The sequence below is a fragment of the Salmo salar genome, chromosome ssa20 (genome assembly GCF_905237065.1).
Source record: "Salmo salar chromosome ssa20, Ssal_v3.1, whole genome shotgun sequence".
Lineage (NCBI taxonomy): Eukaryota > Metazoa > Chordata > Actinopteri > Salmoniformes > Salmonidae > Salmo > Salmo salar.
The window spans coordinates 40846919-40864947 of record NC_059461.1 but is presented as its reverse complement, the minus strand read 5'-3'; the positions used below and the strand labels follow the sequence as shown (position 1 = coordinate 40864947).

Sequence of the window (18029 nt, the reverse complement as noted above, 5' to 3'; positions counted from 1 at the left end):
GTGGGAGCAAATGAAGCATAGTGGGCAGAAAAAGCAGCGAGGTGGGAAAAGCCAAGCACGAGCTAGTGAGATCTTATTGGCGCGTTGTAGCATGTATTTGCATATTTCCGTTAGGGAACACCTCCTCTGTGAAGAGCGCGTGTGCACAAACTCAATTCAACCTTGCACTCCTTCTAAATAACACAATTTTGGCAAAGTGTGAAGTCTATAAAACTTAGTGCACTGTGCTCATAACAGATTTGAGTTTTGGGAACAGAAAAATATATTGTTTCATAGATGAGGAAAATTGGCAGAGTGTCAGCCCGATTTCACCAAGTTCTATCCTCTTCCACTACCTGCGTCTCTACCGTATTTGCTGGTGAGAAAACGTTCTAAACGGATGCTTCAGCTTCATAGTCCCTGTGATGTGTCTGGGTTTTCTGTTCTGTCTGTGTCCTTACTATGCAAACTCTATACAAACCCTATACAAACCATTTCTTTACTTCCTGGATAGTTCTGCATCGGTTTTAAATAGAAGATGCAAATATATGAACACAGCTTTACCTAAGGCTTTATTTGAGGTCTTTGTTGAGGCGGAAAAGGATGTCTAACTGCACTCTGAGCAGGAGTAATGGATGTTATGTTAGCTGAGCAAAGCAGAGACTGATGCCCCTGGTCCCTCTTCCTCCTCCTGTCTCTCAGGCTCTCCTAGTTATTCCATCTTCCTCACCCTATATAGCTCAATTGAAATGTTTCTTACAGTAGAAATATAACCATGGCAGGAATTGAAAGGGAACAGGTGAATTATTATGGTTGGCTGGGCTCACAGCCTGTGCCATTAAACCCCTACAACTCATCCAGAACGCCGCAGCCCGTCTGGTGTTCAACCTTCCCAAGTTCTCTCACATCACCCCGCTCCTCCGCTCTCTCCACTGGCTTCCAGTTGAAGCTCGCATCCGCTACAAGACCATGGTGCTTGCCTACGGAGCTGTGAGGGGAACGGCACCTCCGTACCTTCAGGCTCTGATCAGGCCCTACACCCAAACAAGGGCACTGCGTTCATCCACCTCTGGCCTGCTCGCCTCCCTACCTCTGAGGAAGCACAGTTCCCGCTCAGCCCAGTCAAAACTGTTCGCTGCTCTGGCACCCCAATGGTGGAACAAGCTCCCTCACGACGCCAGGACAGCGGAGTCAATCACCACCTTCCGGAGACACCTGAAACCCCACCTCTTCAAGGAATACCTAGGATAGCATAAAGTAATCCTTCTACCCCCCCCCTTAAAAGATTTAGATGCACTATTGTAAAGTGGTTGTTCCACTGGATATCATAAGGTGAATGCACCAATTTGTAAGTCGCTCTGGATAAGAGCGTCTGCTAAATGACTTAAATGTAATGTAAATGTAATGTAAATGTACAATTATTAGACCAAAGTTCAGGACACAATAGTTCACCTGACACGAGTGAATCCAAACATTACACTATTGATTTTATGTGCATTTTAGATTTACTGTACTTTTTTGCCATTTGTTGATAACGAAATCTGAACGTACTCTAGGTACAGTCAGTAACATTTTTTTATTTTTTTATTTTTATTTCACCTTTATTTAACCAGGTAGGCAAGTTGAGAACAAGTTCTCATTTACAATTGCGACCTGGCCAAGATAAAGCAAAGCAGTTCGACAACATACAACAACACAGAGTTACACATGGAGTAAAACAAATATACAGTCAATAATACAGTAGAAAAATAAGTCTATGTACAATGTGAGCAAATGAGGTGAGATAAGGGAGGTAAAGGCAAAAAAAAGTCCATGGTGGCAAAGTAAATACAATATAGCAAGTAAAACACTGGAATGGTAGATTTGTAGTAGAAGAAAGTGCAAAGTAGAAAAATAGTTAATGGGGTGCAAAGGAGCAAAATAAAATAAATAAAATAAATAAAATAAATAAAATAAATAAATACAGTAGGGGAAGTGGTAGTTGTTTGGGCTAAATTATAGATGGGCTATGTACAGGTGCAGTGATCTGTGAGCTAATCTGACAGCTGGTGCTTAAAGCTAGTGAGGGAGATAAGTGTTTCCAGTTTCAGAGATTTTTGTAGTTCGTCCCAGTCATTGGCAGCAGAGAACTGGAAAGAGAGACGGCCAAAGGAGGAATTGGCTTTGGGGGTGACCAGAGAGATATACCTGCTGGAGTGCGTGCTACAGGTGGGTGCTGCTATGGTGACCAGTGAGCGGAGATAAGGGGGGACTTTACCTAGCAGGGTCTTGTAGATGACCTGGAGCCAGTGGGTTTGGCGACGATTATGAAGCGAAGGCCAGCCAACAAGAGCGTACAGGTCGCAGTTGTGGGTAGTATATGGGGCTTTAGTGACAAAACAGATGGCACTGTGATAGACTGCATCCAGTTTGTTGAGTAGGGTATTGGAGGCTATTTTGTAAATGACATCGCCAAAGTCGAGGATCGGTAGGATGGTCAGTTTTACGAGAGTGTGTTTGGCAGCATGAGTGAAGGATGCTTTGTTGCGAAATGTGATGTGAGTCTGGAAGGAGAGTTTACAGTCTAACCAGACACCTAGGTATTTGTAGTTGTCCACATATTCTAAGTCAGAACCGTCCAGAGTAGTGATGCAGGACAGGCGGGCAGGTGCAGGCAGCGATCGGTTGAAGAGCATGCATTTAGTTTTACTGGTATTTAGGAGCAGTTGTAGGCCACGGAAGGAGAGTTGTATGGCATTGAAGCTCGTCTGGAGGGTTGTTAACCTCTATGGGCTAGGTGGGACGCTAGCGTGCCACCCGTGGTGCACTCCATCAACAGCAGGTGCATTTCAAGAGCGGCAAATTTGAATCCAAATAAATGTCAAAATTCAAATTTTTCAAACATACAACTATTTTACACCCTTTGAAAGATAAACATCTCCTTAATCTAACCACGTTTTACGATTTCAAAAAGGTTTTACGGCGAAAGCATAAATTTAGAGTATGTTAGGACAGTACATTTACAAGAGTTGTGTGTAATGTTTTGTCAATTCAAAGACAGGGTCACCAAAACCATAAAACCAGCTAAAATGATGCACTAACCTTTTACAATCTCCATCAGATGACACTCCTAGGACATTATGTTAGACAATGCATGCATTTTTAGTTCTATCAAGTTCATATTTATATCCAAAAACAGCGTTTTACTATGGCATTGATGTTGAGGAAATCGTTTCCCTCCAATAACCGGCAGTCAAGTCAGCGTCACAAATTAAATAATTAAAATTAGAAAACATTGGTAAAATATTATATTGTCATTTAAAGAATTATAGATTTACATCTCTTGAACGCAATCAACTTGCCAGATTTAAAAATAACCTTACTGGGAAATCACACTTTGCAATAATCTGAGCACTGCGCCCAGAAAAATACGCGTTGCGATACAGACTAGCCGTCATGTTGGGGAGATCTAAAATCGAAAATACTATGTAAATAATCCATTACCTTTGATTCTCTTCATCAGATGTCACTTCCAGGTATCACAGGTCCATAACGAATGTAGTTTTGTTCAAAAAAGCTCATCATTTATGTCCAAAAATCTCCGTCTTGTTAGCACATGATCTAAGCCAGCCGGACTTCTCGTCATGAACGAGGGGAAAAAATATATTTCCGTTCGTTCAAACATGTCAAACGTTGTATAGCATAAATCATTAGGGCCTTTTTTAACCAGAACATGAATAATATTCAAGGTGGACGAATGCATACTCTTTTATAACGTATTGGAACGAGGGTACCCAACATGAACTCGCGCGCCAGGTGTCTAATGGGACATCATCGTTCCATGGCTCTTGTTCGGTCAGATCTCCCTCCAGAAGACTCAAAACACTTTGTAAAGGCTGGTGACATCTAGTGGAAGCAATAGGAAGTGCCAAAATATTCCTCAGCCCCTGTGTTTTTCAATGGGATAGGTTTAAAGGTAATACAACACATCAGGTATCCACTTCCTGTCAGAAAATGTCTCAGGGTTTTGCCTGCCAAATGAGTTCTGTTATACTCACAGACACCATTCAAACAGTTTTAGAAACTTTAGAGTGTTTTCTATCCATATATAATAAGTATATGCATATTCTAGTTACTGGGTAGGATTAGTAACCAGATTAAATCGGGTACATTTTTTTTATCCAGACGTGCAAATGCTGCCCCCTAGCCCTAACAGGTTAACACAGTGTCCAAAGAAGGGCCAGAAGTATACAGAATGGTGTCGTCTGCGTAGAGGTGGATCAGAGACTCACCAGCAGCAAGAGCGACATCATTGATGTATACAGAGAAAGGAGTTGGCCCAAGAATTGAATCCTGTGGCACCCCCATAGAGACTGCCAGAGGTCTGGACAACAGGCCCTCCGATTTGACACAATAAACTCTATCAGAGAAGTAGTTGGTGAACCAGGCGATGCAATCATTAGAGAAACCAAGGCTATTGAGTCTGCCGATGAGGATGTGGTGATTGACAGAGTCGAAAGCTTTGGCCAGGTCAATGAAAACGGCAGCACAGTATTGTTTCTTATCGATGGCGGTTACGATATCGTTTAGGACCTTGAGCGTGGCTGAGGTGCACCCATGACCAGCTCTGAAACCAGATCGCATAGCGGAGAAGTTGCGGTGGGATTCGAAATGGTCGGTAATCTGTTTGTTGAGTTGGCTTTCGAAGACCTTAGAAAGGCAGGGTAGGATGGATATAGGTCTATAGCAATTTGGGTCAAGAGTGTCCCCTCCTTTGAAGAGGGGGATAACAGCAGCTGCTTTCCAATCTATGGGAATCTCAGACGACACGAAAGGCTAGTAATAGGGGTTGCAATAATTTCGGCAGATAATTTTAGAAAGAAAGGGTCCAGATTGTCTAGTCCGGCTGATTTGTAGGGGTCCAGATTTTGCAGCTCTTTCAGAACATCAGATGAATGGAGAAGGAGAAATGGGGAAGGCTTGGGCGAGTAGCTGTGAGGGTTGCAGTGCTGTTGACTGCAATAGGGGTAGCCAGGTGGAAAGCATGGCCAGCCGTAGAAAAATGCTTATTGAAATTCTCAATTATAGTGGGTTTATCGGTGGTGACAGAGTTTCCTATCCTCAGTGCAGTGGGCAGTTGGGAGGAGGTGTTCTTATTCTCCATGGACTTTACAATGTCCCAGAACTTTTTTGAATTTGTGTTGCAGGAAGCAAATTTCTGCTTGAATAAGCTAGCCTTAGCTTTTATAACTGCCTGTGTATATTGGTTTTTAACTTCCCTGAAAAGTTGCATATCACGGGGGCTGTTTGATGCTAATGCAGAACGCCATAGGATGTTTTTGTGTTGGTTAAGGGCAGTCAGGTCTGGGGAGAACCAAGGGCTATATCTGTTCCTGGTTCTACATTTCTTGAATGGGGCATGCTTATTTAAGATGGTGAGGAATGCATTTAAAAAAAATAACCAGACATCCTCTACTGACGGGATGAGGTCAATATCCTTCCAGGATACCAGGGCCAGGTCGATTAGAAAGGCTTGCTCGCTGAAATGTTTCAGGGAGCGTTTGACAGTGATGAGTGGAGGTCGTTTGACTGCGGACCCATTACGGATGCAGGCAATGAGGCAGTGATCGCTGAGATCTTGGTTGAAAACAGCAGAGGTGTATTTAGAGGGCAAATTGGTTAGGATGATATCTATGAGGGTGCCAGTGTTTACAGCTTTGGGGTGGTACCTGGTGGGTTCATTAATAATTTGTGTGAGATTGAGGGCGTCAAGCTTGGATTGTAGGATGGCTGGGGTGTTAAGCATGTCCCAGTTTAGGTCACCTAGTAGCACGAGCTCTGAAGATAGATGGGGGGCAATCAGTTCACATATGGTGTCCAGAGCACAGCTGGGGGCCGAGGGTGGTCTATAGCAGGCGGCAACGGTGAGAGACTTGTTTTTAGATATATGGATTTTTAAAAGTAGAAGTTCAAATTGTTTGGGTACAGACCTGGATAGTAGGACAGAACTCTGCAGGCTATCTCTGCAGTAGATTGCAACACCGCCCCCTTTGGCCGTTCTATCTTGTCTGAAAACGTTGTAGTTAGGGATGAAGATTTCAGAGTTTTTGGTGGACTTCCTAAGCCAGGATTCAGACACGGCTAGGACATCCGGGTTGGCAGAGTGTGCTAAAGCAGTGAATAAAACAAACTTAGGGAGGAGGCTTCTAATGTTAACATGCATGAAACCAAGGCTATTACGGGTAGAGAAGTCATCAAAAGAGAGCGACTGGGGAGTAGGAGTGGAGCTAGGCACTGCAGGGCCTGGATTCACCTCTACATCACCAGGGGAGCAGAGAAGTATGAGGATAAGGGTACGGCTAAAAGCTATAAGAATTGGTCGTCTGTGACATCCGGAATAGAGAGAAAAAGGAGCAGGTTTCTGGGGGCGATAAAATAGCTTCATGGTATAATGTACAGACAAAGGTATGGTAGGATGTGAGTACAGTGGAGGTAAACCTAGGCATTTAGTGATGATGAGAGAGATATTGTCTCTAGAAACATCATTTAAACCAGAAGATGTCATAGCATGTGTGGGTGGAGGAACTGAGAGGTTGGATAAGGTGTAATGAGCAGGGCTAGAGGCTCTACAGTGAAATAAGCCAATAAACACTAACCAGAACTGCAATGGACAAGGCATATTGACATTAAGGAGAGGCATGCTTAGCCGAGTGATCAAAGGGTCCAGTGAGAGTTAGATAGCAAGCCGAGCCATAGGTAGCAAGCTGGTAGAAGATGGTGGAGGTCTGTTTTAGCCACCTCGTGCGATTCCGTCTGTAGATTAGTGGGGTTTCGTGTGGTAGGGGGGACCAGTCCAATTGGCTAAATAGTTAGTTACAGTGGCCCAAGAAAATTGTCCGATAGACCTATTCAGATAGCAGCCGATAAGACAGCTAACGATTAGCGGGCCGCAGATGGGCCAGTTGGATAACTCCCTCGGGCAGGCAACGCCGGTGGTCCAGTCGTGAAGGCCCGATGGGGCTCCGCATCGGCAGTAAAACGGGTCCGGATAGGTGATTGTAGCCCAGGAGAGGCTGATGGAACTCTTCAGCTGGCTAGCTCCGGAATAGCCCAGGAGTGGCTGATGAAACTCTTCAGCTGGCTAGCACCCGAATAATTATGTTAACTCCGGGACCAAAGTTGCCAATAGTCACTCAGGTAGCAGCTAGCTAGCTGCAAGATCCAGGTGTAAACGTCCAGAGCCTGCGGTAGAAATCCAGGGATATGGAGAGAGAATAGGTCCGGTAAGCTCTGGTCTGAGTCGCGCTGTACAAAAATTGGCGATAGCTTTTCGAGCTAATGGATAGCTGAGGACCGCTAACCGTGGCTAGCTGAACTCCAACGTTAGCCAGGCTAACCTTTGGCTAGCTTCTGTTGTGGATTTCAGATTTGAGGTAAATAATACTTTTATTTTTTAAATTGGTGAGGCGGGTTGCAGGAGAGTGTTTTGGGGTTGAGTTTTTAGAAAGAAAAAAAAAATATGTAAAAAGATATGCGAAGAAAATATGTAAATATATATATATATATACACGGGACACGACAAGAGGAAGACAAAGGACGTCTGAACTACTACGCCATCTTGGGACGTTTTTAACATGATAAGACTATTCCTAGAAAATGTGGAGTAGGTGCAACATAAGACAACAGATTACCAGGGTTTGAGTGAGAGGTCTAACTGGCGTCTCCAAGTGGTCTCACACCTGTCCAAAGTGTGCGCTGTTCCTTGGCAATTTCAATGCACTTTTATCACTCAAAGAAGAGTCTTCAACTAAAAGGTACTTTTTTGAGCTCTCCATGCTGTGTCGTTGAGGAACTAGAGCAAGCACACATGTAGTTGTTTCATTTGGAACACAACCCTGTCCATTATAAATCTCAATCTGGGTCAGGTAGGCATGATTTGAGAGCTTATTCTATTGCCAACATGTCTAGCTAGCTAAGTTATAAAATACAATCTTACAGTGTTAGGCCTTCAGAAGGCAGTTCAGAGCATAGAAAGGAGTCATGAGTGCATTCTGGTGCCTGTTCTGCAGCAGATTTTCTTCACAATAAACAAGCAGGCTAATTCTGTTCAGAGCAACCCAGGGTATGACACCATGTCATCTGGTAACTGTAGATCTAACAGGCTCATTCTGTTCAGAACAACCCAGGGTATGACACCGTCATCTGGTAACTGTACATCTAACAGGCTCATTCTGTTCAGAACAACCCAGGGTATGACACCATCATCTGGTAACTGTACATCTAACAAAGTGATCATAAACGTTGACACTATATGATTTGAAAAAGGGAAGTGCACATTTGGACTCACGGGTGGTGTTTGGCATGCTTGTATGACATCAAAGCGATATTTATTATAATCCTCAACGTCTCATCTTTCAAAATACATATAGTCTTCTTAATTTACAGCATTTCCCTCACTTAGACAACCCAACATTTGCAAAAGTTGCCCAATTAACGGGAGGGATGGGGGCAACTTCTCGCACGCGATGCTCAATTTCAGAACGCCTGTCAGTCAAAACCCATACAGAGCTGTGAAGCGCAGAGTCAGAGCTGTGACGTCATGTATAGCACCTTACTGTACAGCCACTGCGTTACAATTTAGGCACTTATTAGTGCCAAAATCTGCCATTTTAAACCTGTATAAGGGTACGAGGGTGAAGGGCTAAGATAGCACACAGACAATGGGGAGGAGGTGAGAAATATGAGGAGAAAGTATGGAAAGGGAGACTAAGACTGGGGCCTAAAGAATGGACACCTAGTATTTCCATGACAGACTGACCAGGTGAATCGAGGTGAAAGCTATGATACCTTATTGATGTAATCTGTTACATCCACTTCAGTCAGAGGAGATGAAGGGGAGGAGACAGGTTAAATAAGCATTTCTAAGCCTTGAGACAGTTGAGACATGGATTGTGAATGTGTGCCGTACAGAGGGTGAATGGCCAAGACAAAAATCTTTAAGTGCCTTTGAATGGGGTATCATAGTAGGTGCCAGGCGCACTGGTTTGAGTGTGTAAAAAACTGCAACACTGCTGGGTTTTTCACACTCAACAGTTTCCTGTGTGTATGAAGAATGGTCTACCACCCAAAGGACATCCAGCCAACTTGACTCAACTGTTGGCATTGGAGTCAATTTGGGCCAGCATCCCTGTGAAACGCATTCGACACCTTGTAGAGTCCATGCCCCGACGAATTGAGACTGTTCTTAGGGCAAAGGGGGTGGGCAACTCGATATTCGGAAGGTGTTTGTAATGTTCTGTACACTCAGTGTATAATCATTACTTATTTAGACCTGGTAAGCAAGTGAGGGGGCTCTCTGGCCAATCAATGTTGTTTTTGGATAGAGAGCCAGGGAGAAGAGAAACAAGCAGACAGTACAGCCTGCATATGTGGAGCCCAATTTTTAGAGTTGGTCACCCTTTGACAGGACTGCATCACATGAGAGATGTTTAAGAGACATCACCATCACACTGTTTTAACATGACAGATGTTTAAGAGACATCACCATCACACTGATTTAACATGAGAGATGTTTAAGAGACATCACCATCACACTGATTTAACATGAGAGATGTTTAAGAGACATCACCATCACACTGATTTAACATGAGAGATGTTTAAGAGACATCACCATCACACTGATTTAACATGACAGATGTTTAAGAGACATCACCATCACACTGATTTAACATGAGAGATGTTTAAGAGACATCACCATCACACTGATTTAACATGACAGATGTGCACGTGTGTGTGTGTGTGTGTGTGTGTGGGGGGGGAATAGTAACAACCAGTGTTCCTGCATGGCCACCATCTGACTCATAATACAGACTTGGGGTTGTTTCTTTTACATGTGTGAAGTGGAAATGTGTTTTTTGCATATCCCAACTCCCCCTGAGACACCCGCAAGGAGTCAGGGTCACCCTTTTCCAGCACTTGCTCAAGGGCACAGTGACATATTTTTAACCAGTCGGCTCCGAGATTTGAACCAGCAACCTTCGGTTACTGGCCCGACGCTTGAGGCTACATACTGCCCAAGACTAGTAGGGAGTAGGTTTCATTTTCCATTGAAAAATGTTTTGCTACAGTGTACCCTACTGAACACAACCAGGTCTTCATCTGAAAGTAACATCAACCCAACTGGTAACAGTCTGTTGGCTCTCCTGCTGGACAAATGACTCCCATTTAGCATTTAGATGGACCATGTAGCTGTGACGTGTCACTAAGGCTGTTTACCATGCTCAGTCCAAATCTCATCTGGGAAAGTGTAAATTATGTGCATTATTTTATCTCTCATTATGTACATAAAGATTATTATCTCTACTTGCAAATTCATATATATACATATATATATTCTGCACATCTACCATTCCAGTGTTTAATTTCTATATTGTAATTACTTTGCCACCATGGCCTATTTATTGCCTTTACCTCTCTTATCCTACCTCATTTACACATGCTGTATATAGACTTTTTCTACTGTATTATTGACTGTATGTTTTGTTTACTCCATGTGTAACTCTGTGTTGTTGTATGTGTCGAACTGCTTTGCTTTATCTTGGCCAGGTCGCAGTTGTAAATGAGAACTGGTTCTCAACTAGCCTACCTGGTTAAATAAAGGTGAAATAAATAAATAATAATAATTATCACGGGGTGCATCACAATACTCTGAGATTCTGCATCTTTTCAAGTGAAATGAACTCAGTTGCTAAGCTGTGATGTGTGTCTTTGTGAATATGTGTTTGTTGTGTGTGTTATTGAATGTGTGTGCTGTCTTTTGCAGAACAATATACCAGAACCTCATGTTTTCCCCTCATAATGCTCTCATAAACATCAAAGCAGCCTGTTGTTTTATATGGAAAACATCCCGGGCTTTATTGAATCAACAAAGAAATTGTCATTTTGTGGTATTAGCAATGTCAGCACCATGTTATCTGAGAAGCGGGCGTTTAACCAGGGGTGAAACATCTTTCTGCCTGTTTAAACCCCAAAACGCACGCACTCAGTCACTCACTCTCACGTTGCACTGATAAGAACCCACTGTATTACTGCTCTAGCTTAGCTTTTACTGTATAGAGTGGCAAGAAGAAGTATGCGAACCTGTCACGGGTGTCGTAGGGTAAAGACCAAGACACAGCGGGAAAATAATATACTCGTCTTCTTTTTATTTGGTGAAGAAGGAAACCACAAATCAAACACGTATACAAAAACGACTAACAGGTCAGTAAGGCACAAAGCTATATACAGCACAATCTCCCACAAAACCCCATGATAAACAAACTCCTAATTATAGGACCTTCAATCAGAGGCAACAATAACCAGCTGCCTCCAATTGAAGGTCCATCCCCAATTAACTAAACATAGAACTACAATAGACTAGACAGAATATAGAAATACAATAACATAGAACATAGACTAACAAACCCCGAACCACATAAACCAAACACCCCTCTACCTAAATACATAGCCCAAACCACATGAAACAAACACCCCCTGCCACGTCCTGACCAAACTATAATAACAAATAACCCCTATTACTGGTCAGGACGTGACAGAACCCTTTGGAAATACCTGGATTTCTGCATAAATTGGTCATGAAATGTAATCTGATCTTCATCTAGGTCACAGCAATAGACAAACAGTCTGCTTAAACTAATAACACACAAACAATTATATGTTGTCATGTCTTTATTGAACCCTTGGATTTAATAACTGATTGACCCTGCTTTGGCAGCAATAACCTCAACCAAATGTGCTCTGTAGTTGCGGATCAGACCTGCACAACGGTCAGGAGGAATTTTGGACCATTCCTCATTACAAAACTGTTTCACAGTTCCACAATATTCTTGGGATGTCTGGTGTGAACCACTCTCTTGAGGTCATGCCACAGCATCTCAATCGGATTGAGGTCAGGACTGACTGGGCCACTCCAGAAGGCGTATTTTCTTCTGTTCAAGCCATTCTTTTGTTGATTTACTTCTGTCTTTTGGTTGTTGTCCTGTTGCGTCACCTAACTTTTGTGGAGCTCCAACTGGTGGACAGATAGCCTTACATTCTCCTGTAAAATGTCTTGATAATCTTGGAATATATTTTTCCGTTGATGATAGCAAGTTGTCCAGGCCCTGAGGCAGCAAAGCAGCCCCAAACCATGATGCTCCCTTCACCATACTGTACAGTTGGGATGAGGTTTTGATGTTGGTGTGCTGTGCTTTTTTTTCTCCACACATAGTGTTGTGTTCCTTCCAAACACCACAACTTTAGTTTCATCTGTCCACAGAATATTTTGCCAGTAGCGCTGTGGAACATCCAAGTGCTCTTTGTGAACTTCAGACATGCAGAAATTGTTTTTTTTGGACAGCAGTGGACAGCAGAGCCCCTTTTTTGGACAGCAGAGCCTCTGGTCTTCAGGACCACTACAGTACAGAGAGAAACACAGACCAGGGCATCAGCCTCTGGCCTTCAGGACCGCTACAGTACAGAGTACAGTACTTCCACTGTCAGACAATAAGTTGTCTGATAGTGGCTTCTTCCACTGTCAGACAATAATTGTGTTGTCTGACAGCAGTGGCTTCTTCCATGGTGTCCTCCCATGAGCACCATTCTTGTTTAGGGGTTCACATACCTTTTCCAACCTACACTGTGAATGTTTAATTGATGTATTCAATATAGACAATAAAAATACAATAATTTGTGTATTGTATTTTAAGCAGATCAAATTTATGTCAAATATATGCAGAAATCAAGGTAATTCCAAAGAGTTCACATACTTTTTCTTGCCACTGTAGTTAGTTGGTCTTGCACCTAGAGAGTGATAAAATGGGTCTGTTTGTCTGTAGTCCAGTGCCTCTTCCTCCAGTCTTCTGTTTGTCTGCAGTCCAGTGCCTCTTCCACCAGGCTTCTCTTTCTTCTGTCTCTGTGAAGTTCACTCAGGGCCCAGTGGAGAGATACTTTTTCAATTCCTATCCTCTGTTTATCCCTCTATCGGTCTAATGTTCCCTTCTTTCAACGTCTTTTTTTTACCAAACTTGTGTGTACGAGAGTTGAACAGAGAGTCAACAATCCAACGGAACAATTAAAAGGTTTATATTGGCATAGGAAGCATGTTTACATTGCCAAAGCAAGTGGAATAGATAATAAACAAAAGTGTGAAATAATCCATCAGAAGTGAACAGTAAACATTACACTCACAAAAGTTTGAAAAGAATAAAGACATTTCAAATGTTATATTACTGGCTATATACAGTGTTGTAACAATGTGCAAATAGTTGAAGTATGAAAGGGAAAATAAATGAACAGATAAATATGGGTTGTATTTACAATGGTGTTTGTGCTCTAGTGGTTTCCCTTGTCTTGTGGCAACAGGTCACACATCTTGCTGCTGTGATGGCACACTGTGGGAGTTTATCAAAATTGGATTTGGTTTCAAATTCTTTGTGGGTCTGTGTAATCTGAGGGAAACATGTGTCTCTAATATTGTCATACATTTGGCAGGAGTGGAAATGACTGCTAGGTTAGGAAGTGCAGCTCAGTTTCCACCTCATTTTGTGGGCAGTGGCACATAGCCCGTCTTCTTTCGAGAGCCACGTCTGCCTGCGGCATCCTCTTTGTACATAGTCAAAGCTTTCCTTAATTTTGGATCAGTTATTCTGCCACTGTGTACTCTCTGTTTTGGGCCAAATAGCAATCTGGTTTGCTCTGTTTTAAAAAAAAAAAATTCCAATGTGTCAAGAAATTATCTTTTTGTTTTCTCATGATTTGGTTGGGTCTAATTGTATTGCTGTCCTGGCGCTCAGTGGGGTCTGTTTGTGTTTGTCAGCAGAGCCCCAGGACCAGCTTGCTTAGGGGACTCTTCTCCAGATTCATCTCTGTAGGTGGTTGTAGAATTTAACAGCACTTTTCTGGATTTTGATAATTAGCGGGTATCGCCCTGATTCTGCTCTGCATTCATTAGTTTTTACATTGGATAAAAGTAGAGACTCGGAGCTACAAAATGGTATATCATACACTGCATTGTTGAGGAACAATGGGAAAGTATTTCTGCTTTGAAAGTTGATAAACTTGTTGATAAAAATGGTCTTTGAATGTTTTGGTATCTAGTGAAGAGCTCTTCTTTGTCTACACCCATTCAGCATCGTTCACACCCTCTTAATCGTTAGCCCCACCCATCTTGTTTCGCGCTTGGATCGTACAGAGCGCACACTTGACGCTCTGGTGGATGATTTGTTTATCTCTCAATAACATGGATAACATGAAAACAGCCTAACTAGCTCTGCTGGCAACATTTTCATAACGCTACTTTGCAGACGTTTACTGACACCGGCCATATTCAACGCGTGATGTACACTTTAGCTTAGGACATGTAGCTAGCTAGGTAAACAATGAACCTAGCTAGGTAAACAATGTGTAAGATCACACACGTAACATTAGCTAACGAGCCAGCCAGTTAACGTTAGCTAGTTAAACAACAATGAACAGAGTGCCAAATCATGTCGTTACTACCCTGCATGAATATGCTGGGACCTAACCATCCAGGTTCAATGTTAACTAGCTAACTTTAGGCTCTAAATACCGAAGCAAAAAGCTGTTAGATACGAATAATAACATCAGCTAGGGAGCCAGTTAGCTAACGTTAGCTAGCTAGCTAACGGTACACTTTAGCTTGAAATGAAACCACTTTCTGTCAAAATTAGAAATGCTAGACTATCTTACCTATATACATCATCATGCATGATGGACACGTCTCCCTGTCATGGATGCCATGCCACAGTTGCCCTTAGTTTGAAGATGTAATCTTGAAGATGTAATAAGGTGTTTTCTCTATTTCTTTAGCTATCATACTCCAATTCCACTGATTTCAAAACTGGATCCTCCAGAGAGTAGAGAGCAACACTTAGTTATGCAGCTCCACTACACGATACATTTTTAAAAAATCCACGTTCGGCAGGATTACCAACACAGACTGACCAGCTCAAACAGACCAATCCGGCAGACCAATTCGAACTCCTCTCTTGGCATGTCCAGCCCACTCACTATCTCAGCCAATCATGGCTAGTGGGTAGGTTGGAGACTTTTTCTGTGGCTTAACCAACAAGGCTCGTAATTTAACAATTTTAGTCGTATTTATTGATGGCATGCAAGTTTGCTATTAAGGCGCATGAAAGTTCACATATCAACAAAGTATGAGAATATTTTGCTTTTGTTTTGTTTTGTTTGTTTGTCAATTAAGGCGTCTGAATGCTTCCCAGCCTAAACAGTTTGGAAGAATTCGTGCATATATTATGACGACGTTTTGTGACGTTTTTGTTCGATTTAAACTTCTGTAAGGTTTTTTTCGGTTGTTCGGGCACACATTTCTTCTTGAGGCAAGCCGGAATTGGTAGCCGAAGTCTATGCCCCTTCCTCGGTGATTGGTCAACAGTGGGGGTTCTTCAGTAAGTGTTTGTTGTCATTCAATGAGAGACTTGTTTTCATGCAAATTTTTTCATTGAGAGAAATACTGCACCAAACATCTTAGTTAGATGCGCGACTAAAAAATTGCGCGACTAAAATCTCCTCGGCATAGAAGTCAACATTTATGACAGATTTCTTCAGTTATCATATATTTTTATTGATATATTTTTTAAATATTTTTTGAGGAAGTGTAGACTAGCTATGGTGTCTCAAAATGGACAAACAGTACTATTGGCGCTTTTTTTTCCACGTTTTTCAAGCGAAAGCGTTTTAAGAGAGTATGCGAGCACACTTATATGGTATGGTAATTTGGTAAACCGCTAATTCGACATTTGCTCAGGACGTTGTTTTCACTGAGGAAATGTAGGAGTCTGCTGTTGATGATAATGCGGAGGATCTCTGTCAGTCTCTCTGCTTCATTCTTTGAAGTGTTTGATATACTTTATATACACTCCCATCTTTCAAATAACAGATACACTCTGCTTAGCAGAGCAAAATGCTCTCCTTTTCATCAATGTCGCTCTCTGAACATCTTTCGGTGATATATGTAATGAATCCATATTGATATAGTGAAAGGGAGCGGGACAATGTTCTTCCTGCGTATTGATCATCAATCCATAACAAGCTGTTGGCATTTGAAAGATACAAAACAATTAACTCTGTGAATGATGGAGATGGACGAACCTATCATAGCTCTACACCCAGATCCAGCCGTCTGTCCCACTCCTTCAACCTCTCCGCCTTTCTTTTTATTAATGTTGTTCCGTCTCTCTGTCTCTCCCTGTCTCTCTGAGCGATTCAAGTCAACTTCATAAGGAGGAGAGTCATGGAGTGTTGACACTGTGTACAGTACAGATAGAGGAACAGACCAGGGCATCAGCCTCTGGCCTTCAGGACCGCTACAGTACAGATAGAGGAACAGACCAGGGCATCAGCCTCTGGCCTTCAGGACCGCTACAGTACAGAGAGAGACACAGACCAGGGCATCAGCCTCTGGCCATCAGGACCGCTACAGTACAGAGAGAGACACTGACCAGGGCATCAGCCTCTGGCCATCAGGACCGCTACAGTACAGAGAGAGACACAGACCAGGGCATCAGCCTCTGGCCTTCAGGACCGCTACAGTACAGAGAGAGACACAGACCAGGGCATCAGCCTCTGGCCTTCAGGACCGCTACAGTACAGAGAGAGACACAGACCAGGGCATCAGCCTCTGGTCTTCAGGACCGCTACAGTACAGAGAGAGGCACAGTGTGTGTTTTATTGCTTCGCTGTGTAAATGAATTATTTTGATGGGGGAAATGTTTGTGTAGAAACAGCCAGGCTTCTAGGCACTCCAATAATTTTGTTGTCACACAGCTGGTGCACAACGCTAACTCCTAATTCTTCCAAATGTTTTAATCAACTTTCTCTTTGAAAAAGCTCCAATACTTTGAAATGCTTAACCCTTCCCCTCCCTCTCTCCTCTGTCTGGTGACTGATAAATCAGTGAGGGCGTTTGTCGCACACTGTCCCGAGCTGCAGTTCGTAGGCTTCATGGGCTGTTCTGTGATATCACTGGGAGTCATCCATCTTACTGAGGAGAGTAGACTTCACAAAATGGCAGACGTCTATGTGTGCTGATGAAGCTACAGTGTGGAAATAATATTCTCCAATGTTTGTTGTTGTTGTTTTTCTTTTAAATTGTCAAGCAGGCTGTTTTTGGAGAACACCTGGCTCAATTAATGTTGAATAAGTAAATACATTACCTGAATGCGTGGGAAATAATTTGGCCGTAAAAACACATTTTTATATTTAGAAATGAACTGTTATACACCGATGTGTTTTTTGAGGAAGGCATGAGGAAGGCATGCAACTTCCCGAAACACAGTTTAACTACAGGACTGAGTGTTTTTGTAACTTTCAAAGTTAACTTTAAATCTCCTGAAAGCTTAATGAGATGAATCCTAATACAACACCCTGCTGTTTGACTATTACCATGCTAATGAGAAGGGCTTCATGGTTAAAGATATCCATAACACGCAACACACACACGGAATGGAACCTATCAGCTAATTCTGTGTTTTCTGTTTCAGTACTACTATTTCCTCTTCTCCACCTGTAATGAACTGATCTGTGTGAATGTTGATGTGTGTGTGTGTGTGTGTGTGTGTGTGTGTGTGTGTTGGTGTGTGTATGTTTGTGCGTGTGTGTTGGTGCCTGTACTGGTGTGTGGGTGGGTGTGTGTTTGTGCGTGTGTGTTAGTGTGTGTTGATGTGTGTGTGTGTGTGTGTGTGTTGGTGCGTGTGTTTGTGCGTGTGCGTTAGTGTGTGTTAGTGTATGTGTGTGTTGGTGTTTTGGTGCATGTGTGTGTTGGTGTGTGTGTGTGTATGTGTGTCTGTGTTGGTGCATGTGTGTGCGCCTTCTCAAATGCAATTACACGTATGTTAATGAGAGGAGAAGCCTGATGCTGTGCCTCATTATTAGATTAAACAGCAGATTAATTTATTTTCATGGTCTGGCCGATCAACCGAGCTGTTTTGGTTTGACCTTCGCCACGCCGCTTTAGCGAAATATAATGATGCCAACAATTCATTATCATA

At 42.6% G+C, this 18029-nt stretch overlaps 1 pseudogene; it reads left to right on the top strand.

Moving 5' to 3' along the window:
• LOC123729168 (F-box/LRR-repeat protein 17-like) overlaps positions 1 to 18029 on the top strand; it is a 761340-nt pseudogene that overhangs the window by 277300 nt on the left and 466011 nt on the right.